We start from the raw sequence: 16,541 nt of genomic DNA, 5'->3' as shown, positions 1-16,541 counted from the left end.
CTGCCTGGCAGAGACTTCCCAGCGCCCACGACCCCAGCCGTGCTGGAGAGCAAAGCCAAGCCCCTCCACGGCCAGCAAGAGGCTGAGCAGAATGAGGTGCACGGAGACGTTCAGAGATAAAGAACGCAGAGATCATCACAATGGTTTGCTCCATGTCAGTCCCTTTGGAGACAACTTAGTTCCTAAGCTCTCAAAAATACATGTGGATGTACAGGGAAAAAATTCCACTTAAGGTGTGATGTCGAGTTCCCACCCAGTTAGGTGTATTTTCTCAGAAAGAAAAGTCGGCAGATTATTTCATTACTACCAACAATTGTATCTTAAGTAACTTATTTCACACTTAACAGTGCTATCCAGCCACAGGGGTCAGTCTGTAGCTGTCCCCTCCAGGCAAGCTCAGTGCTTTTTGTGAAGAGAGCATTTTGTGAATTCGTTATCCCCAGGCAACACCCTGGGCAGGTAGAAGCTTCTGGGCGTCTCAGAGGGGAAATTTCTGCTTGTTCAGCGTGGCAAAGCCTGTCTGCCACTTAAGGAGCGATTATTGACTGGCGCTGGTGAGGCGAGGCAAAGGCTGTGGAACCATTGAGCGGCAATTCGTCACTGTCCTGTCCAGCCACTTTCCCCGCTCAGTGACGCCGTGTCTAGGAGGCCCTGTCTCAGGCCCCGACTGAAGTCCACAGGCCTCACGCTGTGCTCATCACACCTGCCCTCTGTCTCCAAGATTGCAGCACCCTCCACCGTCCAGGCCTTCCTCTGCCCTCTTGCACTGCCGTTCACCGGCCAACATCTCATGGCCAGATTCCTTACAAAAAGCAGATGTTTAGCTCACCTGGCAGACGGTTCTCCCCTCTTTAAAACCATCCCGTATTGAGTGCACACAATGTCATGAAAATTGCCTTTCAGCATACTCTGAGGTACTTCAACAATCACAACTCCCTCAACTCGGCATCCCCCTCTGGTTACCTGGAGTCTATGACTATCCTCTCCCAGGCACGCCTGTGGAGTCTCCTAAGCTTCTGCCCTATTCAGCTTTCCTAAGAGTCTCACCAAAGGACCAGCTCTTGGCGTCTGCAGGATTCACCCCTATCCTTGTCTAACTCCCCATTTTTCCTCTGGGCCCCGGCTCCGTGCTCCCATCCATGGCAAGCCTCATGGAGCTTGTGTCTCCGAGTTCCACGAGCACACGCGTGTAGCCTTTACCACCCCACACTGTCGCACATGCACCACACCACGGGGGAGCCACAGGTCCAGTTACAGCCTCAGCAGGAGCAGGGTTTCCGGGTTCTTCCCTGCACCGAGACGAGTTGCCCACACAGCAAACGCTTCCTAGGTAATCGACGGTTCGTTTGTTCCCTGTGAGAACTGCAACACGGACCGTGGCACAGTCCGCACCTGTGAAGAGGGACGTCCCTCACAACCACACGTGTGTGAACACACCACACAGCTCTACAGGCTGGAGGTTTATACGGAGGTCTGGCAGGCACAGCAGGTGTGCGTTCTCCTGGGGGAGTTCATCTTTAATCATCAGGGAAGGGTCCTTAATACCACAGACAGAGCACGTGATTCCAGGACATTTGGAGATGTGATGAGATGAATCCAAGCCCAGGCGACGTGACTCCTGGGGTTTCTCAGAGGAACTGAGGCTCGCGGGACCACACCGTCAGGCTTCGGTGAAAGTTGTAAATGGCTGGGGCCCTTTCATACCATCTGCACGTTGTAGATCATACAATCGGCTCACTCCCTCTTCTTTGAAGCCTCTGTAGCTGTCACTTTCTCGATGAGACAATGAGCCCTGCCCAGATGGAAGATCCAGTGTCAACAGCACAGAACCTGCCCCTGGCCCACCCCAGCACCTCCTAACATGCTTTATCACCACTGTTCACAGAGCCTGCCCTGATACACCCTCAGCACCGCCTAACACGCTCTGTCACCACTGTTCACAGAGCCTGCCCCTGCTACACCTCCAGCATCTACTAACACGCTCTGTCACCACTGTTCACAGAGCCTGCCCCAATACACCCCCAGCATCTCCTAACACTCTCTGTCCCCACTGTTCACAGAGCCTGCCCCAATACACCCCCAGCATCTCCTAACACTCTCTGTCCCCACTGTTCACAGAGCCTGCCCCTGGCCCACCCCAGCATCTACTAACACACTCTGTCACCACTGTTCACAGAGCCTGCCCCAATACACCCCCAGCATCTCCTAACATGATCTGTCACCACTGTTCACAGAGCCTGCCCCAATACACCCCCAGCATCTCCTAACATGCTCTGTCCCCACTGTTCACAGAGCCTGCCCCAATACACCCCCAGCATCTCCTAACACGCTCTGTCACCACTGTTCACAGCTCCCCAATGTCATGCTCTGTCCCCACTGTTCACAGAGCCTGCCCCAATACACCCCCAGCATCTCCTAACACGCTCTGTCACCACTGTTCACAGAGCCTGCCCCAATACATCCCCAGCATCTCCTAATATGCTCTGTCACTACTGTTCACAGAGCATGCCCCTGGCCCACCCCAGCATCTGCTAACACACTCTGTCCCCACAGTTCACAGAGCCTGCCCTGATACACCCCAGCACCTCCTAACATACTCTGTCACCACTGTTCACAGAACCTGCCCCTGACCCACCCCAGCATCTGCTAACACACTCTGTCACCACTGTTCACAGAGCCTGCCCCAATATACCCCCAGGATCTCCTAACACGTTCTGTCCCACTGTGCACAGAGCCTGCCCTGATATACCCCCAGCACCTTCTAACACGTTCTGTCACCACTGTTGACTGTGCCCGCCGTTGACCATTGGCCGTATGCACAGAAGGGCAGGGTCCTCACACTGGCTTGTTCAGGAGTGACTCGGCACCATGGCTGTGCTGCTGGCCCTCCATCCTCTATCCCTGCTCATTGAAGAGCCACTGAGCCTTAAATGAATTTAAAGGGTTTTCAAGGATCATTTTAAAATTTACAATATCCCATTATTTGCAGACTTTGGTTATGCACAGGTACATATATGCTTATGTGTACATAGCAACTCTCCCTGTATACACACATGTGCACGTTAGTACACACATGCATGTGTGTACATAGTGACTCCCTTGTATACATGCATGTTCATATTAGTACACACATCATATGGGTACTTAGCAACTCGCCTGTATACACACATGCTCACGTTAGTACATACATTCATGTGTGTACATCGAGACTTGCCTGTATACGCACATGCTCACATTAGTACTTGCATCACGTGTGTACATGATGACTTGCCTGTATACATGTATGCTCACGTTGGGACACATACACATGTGTGTACATCGGGACTTGCCTGTATACACACATGCTCACGTTAGTACTTGTATCATGTGTGTACGTAACGACTTGACCGTATACATGTATGCTCACGTTGGGACACATACACATGTGTGTACATCGGGACTTGCCTGTATACACACATGCTCACGTTAGTACTTGTATCATGTGTGTACGTGACGACTTGACTGTATACATGTATGCTCACGTTGGGACACATACACATGTGTGTACATAGGGACTTGCCCATATACACACATGCTCACGTTAGTACTTGTATCATGTGTGTACGTGACGACTTGCCTGTATACATGTATGCTCATGTTGGGACACATACACATGTGTGTACATCGAGACTTGCCTGTATACACACATGCTCACGTTAGTACTTGTATCATGTGTGTACATGACGACTTGCCTGTATACATGTATGCTCATGTTGGGACACATACACATGTGTGTACATAGGGACTTGCCTGTATACACACATGCTCACGTTAGTACTTGTATCATGTGTGTATGTGACGACTTGACCGTATACATGTATGCTCACATTAGGACATATACACATGTGTGTACATAGCAACTCACCTGTGTACACACATGCTCGTGTTAGCAGATGAGCTACTCGGTCTATTTCTCTGTCCTTTCCAGAGTAATGTTTAGTTACTTTGATTTCTTCCATTACTGTGATTATCTGTGTTATCTGTGATTCAAAGATCTAAATGCGAAAAAGCAAATCTGTAATACAAGGAAATAGAAAATATTTTATTATCTCTATATTTAGGAAACCAAAGTTAAAAGCTAAAACTCAGACTGGAATAACCCTCACATCCTTTAGAGCCATAATTTGAATACATTTGCCCTAACATCAAGTAAAAATCACACAAGACCACACTGTGAGTGTTTCTTCACTAAGACCCCCCAGAAGGGGGACAGGGATGCAGCAGGCAGTGCTTTGTCCTTGAGGGGGATGCGGCTGGCTCTTCCCTCTTCCATCTGAAGAGCGCCCCGCACCCCGTTCCGCAGCCTCCCAGCAGGATGGTCCCACAGCAGCCACAGAGCCACAAAACAGCAGTGTGGGAGTCTGAAGCCTCATGGAACACACCTGAGAGATGGGCCTCTGTGGAGAACTCCTTGGTGGCAGCAAAAAACACAAGAACAACAATTCTAGTTCCCTACAAATCAACTGGTTCAGAGCTGTCCCTCAAAATCCTGGCTGTCTCAGTGTTAAAGGAGCACGACCTTTCCCCGCCCCGAGTGGCACCATCTGGACGAGGTGGGGGAGACGGTGCCCTCTCTCCTCTCTGTGTCCCTCTCTCTGTCTCTCCTTCCCTCGTTCTCCAAGCCAAGCAGATCCATTTCTCCTCCCGGCTGTGATCATGACAAGTGTCCCCGTTTCTTCCTTCCCTCCCTGAGCGCCCCCCTTTAAAACGTGACCCACGTTGACCTCTACACCATTACATCTGAAAGGGTCTCCTGCAACTGATTAAAATCCGTGAGCACAGCACAGATGAAAGATGAAGCGGGTGAACCCGGGGCTCCGTAAGATTGACTCTTTGCTGTAGGCAACGGAATCTTTTCTTTTTTTCTTAACAATCAATCGAGAGTGAATTAAACAGAAGTGTTTCCGAAGTCACTCATTATCTCCATTCCTCGAAACACCCCCTCCCCATTGCTCCAGCCTCTGCCCCTCACAAGCCGGCTGTGCCATCCCTGCGTGTGGGCCTGCACCGGGCCATTCATTTTTCCTCGCCCCTGGGAAGAGTGGTGACCACCACTTGTTGGCGACGACCATGGGGCCCTCTCAATAGGCACAATCAGGAGTTGGCAATGCCCCATACCCAAGGCCCTTTCATGTCAGACGCAAACATTCACGTAGACTGCGACTCGCTGCAACCTGACGCCAGCGGCCGCCGGCTTGGGTTCTGTCACCAGGGCAGCGCTGGCCAGCAGCGAGGCAGGGGACGCTGCGTTCACAGGGAGACAGCTTTCATTTCTCTTCTGCTCACGTTTTTCTCATTAAAAATTTCAAAACCTCCCAAGACTCAGAAGTAATTGTAGCAGATTTCTAGTTCAAGCCCCTTTATTTGCTAGAAGAACCCAAAGGACAGGGGCATGAAGCGAACAGCCACGCGGCAGGCGTTGGATCTACGGGGTGCTTGACATGGAGGCCTGTCCTTCCCGCTCAGCACAAGGTTGGTAAGAAACCCAACTTCCCTCTGATAATAATACCTTGCTCGGAATCTTACTTGAATCATAGATGTTTTAGAGCTGAGAGGGAAACGTTTTAAATCCCATTCCTTATTTTTCAAATGAGGAAACTGAGGCCTACACAGTTTAAAAGACCTGCCCAAGGGTCCACTCACCCCTCCAGCCAGGTAGCCTGCTGTGTTGCGGTGTTGAAAAACCCTGGGTCCCATTGAATCATGGTGGAAGACTCACTGAGAGGCCTGATACTGTGGGCCTCTCTCAGCAGAGCCCAGGCTGATCTCACGACCGATGCATTCCCAAGCAGTTCAGAAAAGGCAGCCGGAGTTAAGGGCATGGACTGATGAGGTCTCCATGGCTGCGTCTCAGAGGAACTCTAGAGGCGCGTACCTACATTAATATGTATAAATTTACACTGTATTGATGCAAACATGGAATCCGTCACAGCAATACTTCCGTAAAATACAATAAAATTAAAATGTGAGAAAAATCAAGGTCACAAAAATTAAAATACTACAGAATAGAAGCCCATTTTAAATGTACCACATTCGATGATTGTCAAATTCTGGCAAAATTCCTACATCTTGTTCTGAATGTCTCCACCCACCTTAGTTTGCAGGGCACATCTCGCCCAGCCACTCGGCTCTCAACCCCACGTCAGTGAGGGAAACGGATGGAACAGTCAGATGATTTTTTAAAAAAACATATTTCCATTTCATAACATAGTTATTTTATGGAAATTAGAAAGACATAGACAATATTTAGCCACTTTGTTAAAATTAGAAAATAAGTGTAACAAATTACACCCCCCCCACACCCACCCCCCCCCCCCCCCCCCCCCGCTCTTTACATCTTAAGTGCTTAGAAATGTTTCTTGTTTCAGATGGGCTTTCAAGAAAGTTAAAGCTATGTTGAGGTCGCAACCACTTCCCTGTGCCTGTAGATTTTCTCTCTCTTCTTAGTGTGGATATTTTCCTTCTCTTGGAGAATTGCCCGCTCAGTGCTTCACTTAAAAACTTTGGTACAACATTCCATAATCAAATGGAAATAACTGAGTATGATGACGGTGAGGAACGTGCCCCAGGAGCTGAAAGTAAACATGATAGCTGTGCATGGTAAGCCCACGGAGACGTGGGGAGGACAGCCATGCAGAAATACATTGATGCCTGTTCTTACAAGAACACGTAGTCGGCTGCTCACTTAAGCACCTGCAGCTCAGGTGCTCTGTCCCTGCAAACGGAAGCGGAAAGCTGTGCTGGATGGAGCTGCTCGGACCCCACCGGGAACACAGCCTGGTCAGCGCAGAGCAACTGGTTGGGTGTTCTCCCTGGAGGCCTCTGGTCAGATCTCAAGGAAGTCAGGTTCTTATTGTTGCTTCCCCACCGGCTGGCTGCATGTCTGCGGGAGGGGCTGTGTATCCTCTGGGAATCCATGAGAAAACTGGGTTGGGGTTGGCTGTTCTACTGAAGCGCTCTCTCTCTCTCTCTCTCTCTCTCATTCTTTCTCTCTCTCTCTCTCTCTCTTTGCTTTCCTGAGCAGGTGCATGGCTTCCAGGATCTCTTTGCTCAATGCTCATTGGGTTTCACTTTCCAGGTTCGGGAAGACAATTTCGATAATAAAGCATATAATCTTTCGAATTGCCCCTACCTGGAGTTTTAAAAGGCTGTAGATAAGATTCCTTAGGCGTTAAGACATGAGAAAGCTGACTCTCATCACTGTTTCTGGCTAGGACAGCGCAGGTGAGGAACAGCCCACTGAAGAGTATGGAATGTAAAAGTGCATGCGTCATTTTTAAAATCCAGGTCTCACTACTTTATCACACTATAAAATTGGTTCCACATGAAAGATTTTCTGTAAGGCAGCAAATATCCCATTTACACCCAGTGATCGGAGCCCAGGCTTAGCTCCCTCATCCTCCTGCTCCACTTCCAGGAGGAGTGGTTGGCACGGGTGGCTGGCCGGCATCTGCGTGGGGCAGGCAGGTGGTGACCATGCCCCGTGTTTGCTGGACTGGATGCAGCAGGCAGACATTGGAGTCAGAAGCTGTGAGACTGAAGCTCCGCTTCCAACGTGGCCAGGCCCCCGGGGAGCTGAGGCCACCCAAAAACGGGGGGCACTTGTCAGGAGCAGCAAGTGTTTCATGGACAAGGCAGCTCCACCGGGGGCTCACAGGGTGAGTGCTCAGCCCGGAATTTGTAGAATGACAGCTAAGTGCACCAGGTCACACGCCGACCTCCAGCTGCCCTTAACAAAGGTGCTCGGATGAAGGAATGTTCTGGAAATCAGAAAAGCTGAGCATGAAGACAAAGAGCACAGGCACGGCCTAGAAGAAGATCGTCCTGGTGATGTTGCTGCTCTCCGCAAGGGGGCTAGAGGTGCAGCTGTCTGTCTCGGTCCCAGCAGCCCAGGCAGACAGCAGTGCCATTCCACCTGTTCAGAAACCAGAAGGCATCCGAGACAAGTCTCAGTGGATTCAGATATTTATTTTGCCAAGATTGAGGACATGCCCATGACAGCCTCAGGGGCACCTGACAACAAGCACCCCAGGAGATCAGGGTGCAGCTTGCTTTTTTATGGATTTTTGGGAGACATAAGTCATCCATCAAGACATGTATGTTGCATAGGGGTTTGGTCCAGGAAGGCAGGACAACTGGAAGTGGTGGTGGGGGCTTCCAGGTCATAGGTTTATTCAAAGATTTTCTGATTGGCAATCGGTTGAGAGTTAAGTTTTATCTAAAGGTCTGGAATCCATAGGAAGCAGAGCCTGGTTAAGGTAAGGGCTGTGGAGACCAAGGTTCTTATAATGCAGATTCAGCCTCCAGGATGCAGGTTCAGAGAGATCCCATGGCAAGTGTTTCTTATCAGACGTCTAAGGTGCCAGACTCTTCGTTAATTCTCTCCTAGATCACGGAAAAGGCCTGGAAAGGGAGAGGGATTCTCGACAGAATGTAGATTTTCCCACAACAGACAGCTTTGCAGGGACATTCCAAAATATGTCAACGAAATACATTTTAGGGTAAAATACTTCCATTTGCTTTAGGGCCTGCTGTCATGGGATGCTATACTAGACTCAGAACGGAATTCAGTGTCATTGCTACAAAAAGTCTTAAGATCTCTGTTTTAATGTGAATGCTGGTCAGTTGTGCCTGAACTCCAAAGGGAGGGGGGTATAAGGAGACCTGTCTGACACCCCCCACTTCCCACCATGGCCTAAGCTCAATTTTCAGCTTAACTTCAGAATGCCTTTCACTGAGACGAGGAGCCCATTCAGATTGTTGGGAGGTTTAGAATGTGACTTTCAGCTTACATGGTGAAGCAGCCTTGTCTTTATAAGACGCACGGAAGCCTCTGTGCCCTATATGTTTCCACACAGTTTCCAGGGAGACTTGGATCATCGAGCAATTCAGGGCTTCTCCTAAAGTTGCATCTGACTCATGATGCCAAGAGTCCCAAGGACCGAGTTACAGTGCAGGAGCTGCTCTATCACACCCACAGTGCAAACGCTTAGGAAAATAGAGCCTTTGAGGCTTCTATTCTGACGGATGACACATTTTCCTTTCTTTGTTTTGTTTGATTTCTTCTAAAAACAAAACAAAACAAAACAAACAAACAGGGTACATGTGCAGAACATGCAGGTTTCTTACATAGGTATATGTGTGCCATGGTGGTTTGCTGCACCTACTGACTCGTTCTCTAAGTTCCCTGCCCTCACCCCCCACCCCCCAATAGGCTGTGATGTGTATTGTTCCACTCTCTGTGTCTATGTGTTCTCAATGTTTAGCTCCCACTCATAAGTGAGAAGATGCAGTGTTTGGTTTTCTGTTCCTGTGTTAGTTTGCTGAGGATGATGACTTCTAGCTTCATCCATGACCCTGCAAAGGACATGAACTCATTTCTTTTTATGGCTGCATAGTATTCCATGGTGTATATGTGCCACATTTTCTTTATCCAGTCTATCATTGATGGGCATTTGGGTAGGTTCTGTGTCTTTGCTATTGTAAATAGTGCTGCAATAAACATACATGTGCATGTGTCTTTATAGTAGAATGATTTATATTCCTTTGGGTATATACCCAGTAATGAGATTGCCGGGTCCAATGATATTTCTGGTTCTAGATCCTTGAGGCATCGCCATACTGTCTGACAGCATTTTCACGGGTGTAATAAGCAGGCACTGCCTCCAGCATTATATTCACACCTATATGTGTATATTTGCTCACATTTGCATAGACATACATTTATATAGGCATTTATTTACATGTACACTTTTGTACATACCTAATTACGTAAATAGCTCAATTCCTTATGGCTTTGTCTACTGAGAAGTGTTCGTGTTTTCTTCACCTTAGGAATGTTTGCCATTGCACAGATCTACCCATCCAGTTTGGTATACTCAGTGGCTTCCTGATAAACTGAATGTAAAAGATTTGAGAGAAGAACTGGAGATGCATATTGCTCTTTAAAAAGCAGGATATGGGCTGGGTGCGGTGGCTCATGCCTATAATCTAGCACTTTGGGAGGCTGAGGCGGGCGGATCACATGAGGCCAGGAGTTTGAAACCAGCCTGGCCAACGTGGTGAAACCCCGTCTCTACTAAACAATACAAAAATTAGCTGGGCGTGGTGGTGGGCACCTGTAATCCCAGCTACTTGGGAGGCAGAGGCAGGAGAATCACTTGAACCCGGGAGGCAGAGGTTACAGTGAGCCGAGATCGCGCTATTTCTCTCCAGCCTGGAGGACAAGAATGAGACTTCATCTCAAAAAAAAAAAAAAAAAGCGGCCTATGGCAATGGATTTTGTTTGCTTGTTTTAAGGCTGCGCATTTGCCAAGTGCTCTGCATGGCACATCTGTGGTGTGGGGAGAGTCTTTAAGCGTAAATGAGAAAGTCTGAGAAGACTGCCCAGAAACATACAAATGGGTATTTCAGATAACCGGACCAAGTTTTGACCCACTGCTACTTCAGGTGGTTACAGCTTTCCAGCAATGGCTCCTACGTATCATCACCAATTCACAAAAGTTCCTTCCCTCTAAGCGTTCACTTGCCCATCTTTCTTAATTTCTGAAAAACACACAGGAAGTTTGCTCAGGGGCAGGAGTTAAGGACGTCAGGAAGAAGCACAGTGAGGAAGGCGGGAACACAGCGTCTAAACCTCCAGGGCTGGTTTTCACCTCTGTCCGGCCACCTTCCTGGCATCATGGGTCTCTTAGGGGATGGGGGGCTGATGCCTGCAAAAGGACTCAGCCCGGCTCACGGCTCAGAGCTAGGGCCGCAGCAGCCACAGGCCTGCAGAGGAGGGCAAGGCAGTCTGCCGGAGGGAGCACGCTGCCGTCCACAGCCCAGGCTGGCGGTAAGTCCAGGGCACATACAGAGGCCCGGAAGCATGGTGAACCCAGCTCTGAGTACAGGCAGTGAGGAGCCTGGCCACCATGAGCCTGTGACGCAGGCTCCAAGCAGCCCTCAGCCTGGTCGTGTGGTCACAGCGCGGCCAACCCCCACATGCACAGCCACCACTGCAAGGCCTGCCACTCAGCTTCTGACTCATGGTCCTTTGGGCCAGTTGCCTCCGTCCCCGTGCTACCCCTGCAGCTGAGACCACCTGTCCACCCCCATTGTGCTGGAGCTAACGGAGGATGAAAGCTGATGAGCCGGTTTCTTTTCTACACCCGGTATCCAGTCCCCACCTCTCCCGCTCCTGCTGTCTCTGAACTTCCCCACCCAGAGCTTGTCCTAGGATGCCCAGAGCCGTACCGTTTTGAGCCTTTCCTCAGCCGGGGGAAGAGGTGAAAGGTTGTGAGGCCATAGATACCTTGTCAGGTCATGTGGTGTCTGAGGGCAGGCCTCTGATGGGACTTGAAAGGGGACAGACAGAACCCCTGGGGAGTCCTGGCATCTGGAAAATGGAGCTCATCATGTATTTTTGAATATAACCAACCTGATGTTTGGGGGCAGATTAGGTGAGAAACAAGGGCTGGAAAACTGAGAGGTGTTGATGATTCTCGTTATCCTGAGCAGCCTCGAACGCTGGCCCCCAGGTACTCACAGTGATAGAGGACGCCTCCCAGGACACAGGTGAACCTTCATTTCCCTTTCTCCCTGTACAGTGGGACCCTGGGTGGCTCATTGTGTTCCCTGAGGCTCAGCTTCCCATCTGAAAATGGCATTGATGTCACCCCTGGCTGTGAGAGGTTGTGAAGTTAAGTGAGAAGCTGCATGAGAACACTCGTGTGCCCCTGGTAGTTGCCAGGTACTCACCCAATGGGCTTGCACCAACCACAGTGCTCACCCAACGGGCCTGCACCAACCTCAGTGCTCACCCAATGGGCCTGCACCGAGCCCAGTGTTCACCCAACGGCCGTGCACCGAGCCCAGTGCTCACCCAACGGGCCTGCACCGAGCCCAGTGCTCAGCCGAGGGCCCTGCACCAGCCTCTTGTGAACGTGCTTGGCCTGCACCAGCCTCTTGTGAACGTGCTTGGCCTGCACCAGCCTCTTGTGAATGTGCTTGGCCTGCACCGAGCTCAATGCTCAGCCGAGGGCCCTGCACCAGCCTCTTGTGAACGTGCTTGGCCTGCACCAGCCTCTTGTGAACGTGCTTGGCCTGAACCGAGCTCAGTGCTCAGCCGAGGGCCCTGCACCAGCCTGTTGTGAACGTGCTTGGCCTGCATCCTACACAAACCATGAAGAGTAAACCCCCTTTCCCTTAAGCCTATGCTGTCACCATACAAAGTCCTGCTGTGATGCCAGGCTTTTCACCCTGGGAAGAGGACCTATCCGATTGTAAGCTTGCGGCGTGCACAGTAATGTGTACACGATTTGTGTTGGTTACTTGCACAAGTAACCGGGTGCTTGGCCAGGTACCCACCTAGGGGTAAAAGCAAAGTCTAGACTCTGGCATTAAGATATCTTTTAGATGAGATTAGCATTTGAATCAATAAACTTTGAGCGAAGCAGGGGACCTCCATAACGTGGGTGGGCCTCATCCATGTGGTTGAAGACTTAAGATTAAAAAGTCGGTGATTCCTTGAGGAAGAAGGACTTCTGCCTCCAGACTCCCCGTGGGTGCAAGCTGCAGCATCAGCTCTCCCCGGCCTCCAGTCTGCAGCCTGTTCTGCAGATTTTGGACTTAACTCCACCAATCTCATGAGCCAATTCCTGGCAGCAGATTCCCACTATCTCTCTCTCTCTCCTTCCTGTTGCTTCTGTTTCTCCAGAGAACTCTGACTAATACATCCTATTAGTTAATTCTGACTCTATTATAGTTTCCTGTTTTCTGCTATCACACCATGCACGAACCATTCTGTCATTCATTCGGTGAGTATTTATTAATAATCTGTTGTTGCCTGGTGCTGCCCTGCCAGGTAACTAGACCACTTCCTATGCTATTAGAAGATTACCTGTCTGGTACACAGTCTGCCTGATAAAGAAGAAGCAGTAAATGGTGATGATGATGATGATTATATAAGTTATAATTAGCATGTAAAACATGAAGCATGACACCTGACCCTTCACAGCACAAATCAGTGTTTCTTGATGAAGGGAAAAAAATAGTAACTAGTGTGTAGCTTCATTGGGATCTTGATTCTTTACGTGAGTCATGGTCAACATGCTTTAATGTTTTCACTTTGCCCGCTGTGGTAACAAGCTTCTGGAAATAAATCACAGATTTCCAGTTTACATTTCTCAGATACATTTTTCCATCAACCTGGTACTCCCCTTGGAAAGGAATGTAATGTAAAATGTAATGTTAATGTAAAATGTAAAAACGCTGAATAGGTTGGGTCTCCTCTCAATGATTAGCTGTTCTGTGAATATTGGTGAGAAGACATTGCTGTGATGTTGAGCTCAGAAACCACGTCTGCATGTTGATGTTCTGAGTGTCCGGTCATTCTAGGTGCTAAATCAGTGTTTCTTCAGTGAAGGAGCAAGTGAATGAATTGTTTGAGATCCATTGATTGACTTTAAAGAGCTGGCGATGTATATGCAACTTATTTTTAGGTAAGACTTTCCAAAATTTAAAAATTACACGCGCGCGCACACACACACACTCTCTCTCTCTCTGTCTCTCTCTCTCTGTCCTTTTCTCTCTCTGCCTCTCTGTCTCTCCCTCTCTCTCTCTCTCTTTCTCTCTCTGTCTCTCTCTCCCTCTCTCTCTCCCTCTCTCTCTCCCTCTCTCTCTCTATCCCTTTCTCTTTCTCTCTCAGTCTTTCTCTCTCCCTCTCTCTCTCCCCCATCTCTTTCTCTCACTATCTCTGTCTCTCTTTCTCTCTCCCTCTCTGTGTCTCTCTCTCTCCCTCTCTCTCTCTCTGTCTTTCCCTCTCCCTCTCTCTCTCCCCCATCTCTTTCTCTCACTTTCTGTCTCTCTTTCTCTCTCTCTCTCTGTGTCTCTTTCTCTCTGTCTCTTTCTCTCTCTCTCTCTCTTCCTTTCTCTGTCTCTCTCCCTTTCTCTCTCTCTCTCTCTCTCTCTGTGTGTGTCTCTTTCTCTCTGTGTGTGTGTCTCTTTCTCTCTCTGTGTGTGTGTCTCTTTCTCTCTCTCTTTCAGTCTCTTTCTCTCTCTCCCTTTCTCTCTCTCTCTCCCCCCTTTCTCTCTCTCTCTCTCTCTCTCTGTGTCTCTTTCTCTCTCTGTGTGTGTGTCTCTTTCTCTCTCTCTCTCGGTCTCTTTCTCTCTCTCCCTTTCTCTCTCTCTCTCTCTCTAGGCAGCAGCAGCACAAGGTCAGTCGCTGAGCTTTTCTAACTGGATGACGTCCCTGATGAATAAAAAACACCCAGTGGGGTGGCGTCCACTGGCATCCTGAGGAATGGGGTTGTATACATTGTGCCCTTAATACACAAATTCTGAGAGAACAGAAACAGGCTTTCTTCTCTTCTGTCCATTACCCACCACACTATTCAAACTCCCAGTGGATAGAACAATGGGAAATATCTCTGCCAAATCATTCTTTAACTCTACAATCCCTTGCTGCTGGTCATAAGATCTTGAAATAATACTCCCCAGAGTGTTCCCATTCTAGAATCATGGGAACTGGAGAAATTAACATCCCTTTTCACTAAGTGAAATTTGAGTGTAACGCAATTTGTGATCACTGAGGAACAAAGCGAGACAAGGGAATTAATCATCACGTACGTGAAGAAGTTTGGGTGGAAGTGTTTGCAATAATCTTTGGTGTACTGAAATTTGAAAAATGAAAGAAAGCTGTTTGGGCTGACAGCTGGTTCAAGTTAAATTAAATTTGACTCAGAATATTAATTTTAAATACCATATAAATGAATGCAGGTTACACACCCTGCATTATTTCATAAAGTATTATGAGACTTAAAGTTTTAAGATGTGATTTTGCCCCTTCCCCGGGGTGGGGGCGCTTAGGAGCCTACTCAGCCCCTTACAAGGGGCCTTAGCAAACGTGCAGCCTCGTGGTTTAGGAAAAACCTATTAGAGTTTTACAAATGTCACTCATGGTGCAGATTATCTACTATAGTCTAAGGGAAGGGGAGGTGTTGAGCAATTCTGATTACAAATACAAAGACTGCTCATGTACAAGTTATGTACAAGTCCAACATCTAAACAGCCCACTGGGGTTCACTGACCACAGCGCCCAGGGAGGCACCGGAGCTGGAGTGGGGACTGAGAATTGTGGGCTCCGAAACACACACAGGCATTACACACCCCGCCATGCATGCAGGCCTGGGGTTCACTTCACAGGCTTGACGGAGTGGGTGTATTTAAACCCTTTAGCAATTCCAAGGTACGTGTTATTTTACTTTATAGGATCCTGGGCTCTGGAACAATTCATTTTCCCTAATGATGAAAGGCCTGATTCATTTCTGCATTTGTAAATATCTAAAGTGATTTCTTTTTCTAGATAACATTCACCTAAAACCTCCCAAAGATCGTATGACTAAGGCCAAGTAAAACTACAGCGAAGAGGTGAAGAGACGTCGGAATTAAGGTCCCTTCAGAGAATCAATGCAAATTAAAAGTTAGCAACTCACCCAAAGAGAGAGCGGCCTGTGGGGAAATCTAACAGTGTTCTTTACATTTCAGACCCAATGTTTAATCCAAGCTAAAATACAAGTCACCCCAAATTAATTGCAACAAACATACTGTGGTGGCAAATTAAGTGTTCTCAGTCATTTATATCTTGGAGACATTCTGCACATGGGCTGGTACACGAAGGAGCGTTTCATACCCCTCCTGGCCTTGGTGATTTCTTTTCAGAAAAGCACCAACGGGCCAATCAACTGTCAAATTATGTTTCCCTGGGCTGGGCTTATCCAAGAGTAATCTCCTGTCGACGTTATTGCACATTTTATAATTGTATCCTTTCTCAAGTCTTCCATGGATATTGTCATTACGATAATTTAGGGCTGTGGAAACTCGGGGATCCCAGGCAGTTCCTCCTATGGTTACTTAAGACCATGACCGACCTGCCAGCCCTGGTCGTTCAGACTCGGGAACTGGCAGACGTTTCTCAAAAATGAGGAAGTGAGTCTGTCTTTTCAAGGATGACGGCTGACAGTTTTTGTTGTCTATGATAAAAATTCAAGCATCACTGTGAAAGTGACAATTCAAAGACCTTGTATCTCCCTCTGTAAGCCTGTCAGTGGCTTAAAGGGTGTTCTGAGGAGATCTGTGGGGAAGTTAACAAAAATGCTTTTTATATTGTGTAGTGAGAAGTGTCAACATTTGGGAGATCTGCAGAACTCAGTAAGCTGATTGTTTCTACCACAGGATGGTACAAAGTGACGAGCAAGTGAAAACCACCATGGTGCCACGGGCCTGTGGATTTCGACGCAGGGGCAGGTGCGTGCCCAGGCAGGAGGGCTCAGATCCTACAAGACGACACACCTTTAAGAAGTTACCATCTTTGGGGCTTGGGGGTGGTATCGAAGAACAACCACAATTACCTAGGAAAGGTTAATAAAATAACCTCCTCTTTTCTAATACATTTGTGAGTGACACTGAGTATTCACTGCACACTTCACACCCACACAGGTGGAGTAGGGGAGTGGCCTGAGACT

This window comes from Macaca thibetana, chromosome 4 (genome assembly GCF_024542745.1).
Source record: "Macaca thibetana thibetana isolate TM-01 chromosome 4, ASM2454274v1, whole genome shotgun sequence".
Lineage (NCBI taxonomy): Eukaryota > Metazoa > Chordata > Mammalia > Primates > Cercopithecidae > Macaca > Macaca thibetana.
Note: the sequence above shows the minus strand (reverse complement) of the source record.